A 5,000-nucleotide genomic window follows, 5' to 3' on the forward strand; every position below is an offset into this window, starting at 1 on the left:
GACGGAGCAGTGATCACTGAAGGAAAGAAAACCATTGTTGAATCTTTTTATCTTAATCCGTTTTAACATGAGAAATAAATGACGACGGTTTTAGACTTGTTTTAATGGGAGCGGGAGAAGACATTAAGTGCATTGACAAGAAAGACAATAAGTTCATTGACAAGACAGGAAGGCTGCAGCACAGTGATAGATAGATATATATACTGATGATAAATGTCATGGCGTTGTGCTTTTTATCAAGCTTTGTGATATACATATTCAAAGGTGAACCATGTTGTTTTTTCTGTATTGTTTTTCACTCACATGTACAAACACACAGGTTATCAGCTGGTCTCGGTGTGTGTGTGTGTGGTAAAGTTTAGCGGCGTTTGATGTTTTCACAGCTACCACAAGTGGTAGAGGAAGCAAACTTGTCGGGACAGCAAGGTATGGAAAGAACTGGCCAGTCATCCTATGTATGGTGATGATGTGGTCAACAGGGTGACATGTTGAAAGTTGAGGTCATCGCTTGAAGTTTTTATTTAAAAAAAAAATAGAAAGGCTTCATAGAGCATATGTTTCACATCCAATTTTCATCAAACGTGGCCTGTGAATGACTGTGGTGACAGCACTACTTCCATGATTCAAGGTCAGACATTGTGTTTACATAAAATAATAAAATAAAACAACCTATATTTAATAGGGAAGGTAAAGGCTTTGTTTACACTCTCTAACAGCGCTATTTCCATCAAGATTCAAGGTCAGATATTAAGGTCACATTATTTATATATAAAGATAAGTACTATATCTAATACGGAGGGTAAAGGCTTTATTTTCATTCTCCTTTATCTGAATTTTCAGCGATTAACTGACTTGTGGAAATCTACTCTGAACTGCACACAAATGATTTATGTTGTTCCTTATTAATCAGCCTTTTCAGTCGGTTGACAGATACTGTGATGTGGTGCAGGGCGACGGTGTTTGAACTGCTTGTGAGATTGATACTGTTACACCTTTGATATTTATTGCAGGTTCCACAGAATTCCAGCTGTCGGCGTTTCATTCTCCCTCTCCCTCTCTCTCTCTTCCTTTATCTCTCTTTCCTTAATGTAACATTTGTCTAAAGTGTCAGCTGGACATTAGAGAAATACCAAGTAACCCAAGTAAAGATGGGGTGTTGTAAACACTCAGCGTGAACAGAAAACCCTCTTCACAGTGAAAGCTGGACACAGTGAAGAATTGTGTCCTGGGTGACATGTGGTCTGTGGCCATGAAGTGCTGTGGAAGATGCAGAATTGATGAGGTCTTTTTGGCTGGTTGGCTGGTGGTTTTCCTGCAGATATTTGTATTCATTTGGGGGGGGTGTCTTTTTTCACAATGTATGAAAAATGATAGTGCTAAACGATAGATACATGACAATAAATGATGCATGTAAGAAGAAAGATAGATCGTATGATGCTTCTCTCTCTCTCTCTCTCTCTCTCTCTCTCTCTCTCTCTCTCTCTCTCTCTCTACTTGCTTTTCATCTGTACCTCAGGGAATTATCAGAACTCTTAAGGACACAGTGAATTTAAGCACTATAGATTATCAACCACCACTATCGTCACTGACATTTTTTCACTCTTTTTTTTCTTCAAATTGTGGTAAATTGTTCGGCAAGAATGATGGATGGAAAGAAGAACAATGATTGATGTGTTGATCTAATTCATTTGCCCAACCCGATGATATTTGGTGAATGATCATATTACACTACAAAGGTTATATCAAAGTCAAGCGCTGATCTAGTAATTCAGTTTACCTTACTTGTGTCCACTGTGCATGGTGAAATATTAAAGGGAGATGATGAAAAATATATTACAAGGAATAACAGTAATAAAAAAAAATATATTTTAAAGATTCTAAATCATATGCTGATCTATTTCATGTAGTTATTTCAGTATGTGATAGGTCTGTGAACAGGAGACAGTGTGAAATATTACTTATGTTATAGAGGGTATAAAAATTTGTTGATCTCAACCAGCAACCCTAGCGTATAAACTGTGTTGCTGGGATTTAAAAAGGAGCCATTGCAATTCAGTTACTTGTACACAGACAAGCAAAGACATGGAACTAGATATAGGCGCACACAGAGAAATAGTCACACTGATATACAATACAATGTGTTTTCTCTCTCTCTCTCAAAATAGGATCTTTGAAAACGATTGTTTTACATCATTATGGTAATCTGCTTATGAGAATATGTGAATGTTGATTCTTGTACAAGCATGCTTTAGTTTTTTCCATTTCTCATCAGCTTTTTTTCTCAATGATCTATCATGAAATTCTGATGAAACTGTATGTTTGGTTGCTGCATTCATTTTGTGTTTCAAGCATGTGATCAGTCTTGGTCTGTGTGTGTGTGTGTGTGTTTCTATCATATGATAATGGCAGCATTGATTTGTTCTGTCTCTATTTATTTCTGACTGTCTACTCTGTCAAATCATCGTGTGTAACATAATGATACAGAAGCCTGTGCATGAGATTCGTGCGTGTGTGTGTGTATATATATTGTGTGTGTATATATATATATATATATACATTATTTTAATGCTGTGCTGAATGTGGGAGACATAATACAGCTGTTACACACAAAGGAGTGTTTGATGTCTTTTGTGTTTGGGCGTGAGTGTGTGTGTGTGTGTCTCTTATTCTACACGATACTTTTTTTTTTTCTTTTTTTTTTTTTTAATGGATTTAGCTTAGCACGATGAAAGACCAGGCCACACCAATAATGGGAGATGCCGTAAATTTAATGAAATCAGAGATCCCCGGGGATCGATCCTGAGACTAGCGTAAATCCGTTGATAAAATCAAGGGGTGTGTGTAAATGCGATAGTTTCGCAGTTGATAGGACTCGCGCGTCGATCCTTATTCCCAAACGGTTTGGCCTCAAAACTGCGGCGAACTGTTTGCTTGAAGAACCCGTTTCAAAACGCCACCCGATGATATTCTTTTCTGCACTTTGTATGCATAGAACTGCATCTGAATTAAAGACAGAGGCTTTGAAAAGAGAGTGATATGTCGGACATACGTTTCTGAACCGTGGTGGCTGACTGTAGTGAAGCCCGCTGTTGTCAAAATGCGGATAACCCTTGCAGGCGATCGCTCCGTGGCACGTTTTTATACCACTGTGGGAAAGGAAACCACACACACACACACACACACACAATATTATATACTGACACACGCGTGCGCGCACATACACACATTCAAAAGCTGAACTCATCATGTGATTCTCTCTTATTTCGATACGAGCAGGTGCCATTGCATTGTTCAGTACAAGTACACATTCAACACACACACAGCGAAAAAGATTAACTCAGCATGTGATTATCGTTTATTTCCAGAAGAGCAGGGATTGTTGTCAGTACACACTACACACACAGGTTTTTTTTTTCTTCTAGATATATGTGTATATATACTATATATATATATACAGAAAGAGAAATTCAGAAGATTAACTCAGCTTGCGATTCTCGTTTATTTCCCTAAGAGAAGGGATCATTGTATTGTCAGCACGCACGCACACACACACACACACACACATAGATATATAACATATACACAGAAACGGAGATTCAGAAGATGAACTGAGCGCGTGATTGTCATTTATTTCAAAATGGCAGGGTACCTTGACTCCGAATGACTATAGCGGCGTAGACCTGTATAAGCGAGCTGTCACCGGTTTAAAGCGGGCCGCTACAGGTTTGACCGTTGCGTTTCAGGTGCACAAGTTAAGCTCGGGTGAAACTGCCGGTGTGTTTCATGCAGTGCACGTGTCCACTGCCTGATACATGCAAGGGTACAGATGCACCATTACAGGACGCGTGTCCGCAAAGCTGATGCAACTGTATGCCCAGTTTCAAGTGCACTGTTATTTAATGTGAGCTACTCCTCAGCCACGAACATTTGTGACTGGTGATCATACACCAACGATCTGCTGCTGGTGGTGGTTGCGTGTTTTGTTTGCTTTTAGTTGAACTGAAGACGGCTGAAATCAGGTAAGGAAGACTATTTGGTGCTGTCAGTGACTGATCAAATATTTGTCACAATACTCTACATATTGCCCTTGACCGTACTGAAAGCCTAACTATTCATGTAGTGGCTGATTCTCGAACATGGTACACATGTATATATAGATTGTGTGTGTGAAAATGAAAGCATATTTAGCTGTATGTGATTGCAAGATTTGGTATTCGTAATCAATTCTAATGTGCGTGTCATATTTTTACTATTAAAAAAAAAAAAGCGTGTTAATGTCCCGTTATTTATTTATTCATGATACGATATACATTCTTATACAGCACCTATCCCAGGTCGGAGACCAAGCTCTAAGTGCTTTACAAACACGGAGTCTTTTGCACAACAGGCTGCCGGTTGTCACCGGCCGCTCATCATTCGTTTCCTGTGTCATTCAATCAGGTTACAGTCACGCTGACACACACACACACTCATACGACATATAACATTTCACGTGTATGACTTTTGTTTTTAGTCACCCTGCCATAATTATAGGCAGCCACATTCCGTTTTCGCGGGTGTGCACGCTGGGTATGTTCTTGTTTCTATAACCTACCGAACGCTCACATGGATTACATGATCTTTAATGTGCGTATGTGATCTGCGTGTGTGAACTAGTGTGAATTTGTGTCCTTTGGGATGTGGGAGCACACTCAAACTTTGAGAATTGTGGTGTACATGCGGCTTTATGTCATTGTCAGTTTATATATTTTAGAGATGAAGTTTTCTTGTATTTTGCGGTACATTGGATGCATTTCTTTCTCCTTTTTTTCCTTTTCTTTAAAATTCTTCTTCGTCGTCGTCTAAAGAATTTTGCCAGAGGACAACACTCTCATTGCCATGGGTTCTTATTCGTGCGCCAACTGCGTGTGGCACACGGGACCTCGGTTTAACGTCTCATCCGAATGACTATTACGCGCAGTTTGATTTTCCAGTCAAACGTGGGAAAAGAGAGGTGAGAG

At 39.3% G+C, this 5,000-nt stretch overlaps 1 protein-coding gene across 9 annotated transcripts in view; it reads left to right on the forward strand.

The window, feature by feature from the left end:
- The first annotated feature begins 3,865 nt into the window (after positions 1–3,865).
- LOC143299040 (membrane-associated progesterone receptor component 1-like) overlaps positions 3,866–5,000 on the forward strand; it is a 26,791-nt gene continuing 25,656 nt past the window's right edge. For all 9 annotated transcript variants that reach the window (XR_013057455.1, XR_013057458.1, XR_013057456.1 and 6 more), the window contains exon 1: positions 3,866–4,019. The gene's annotated coding sequence lies outside the window, so the exon portion shown is untranslated. The remainder of the gene's footprint in view (positions 4,020–5,000) is intronic.

The sequence above is a fragment of the Babylonia areolata genome, chromosome 24, assembly GCF_041734735.1.
Source record: "Babylonia areolata isolate BAREFJ2019XMU chromosome 24, ASM4173473v1, whole genome shotgun sequence".
Lineage (NCBI taxonomy): Eukaryota > Metazoa > Mollusca > Gastropoda > Neogastropoda > Buccinidae > Babylonia > Babylonia areolata.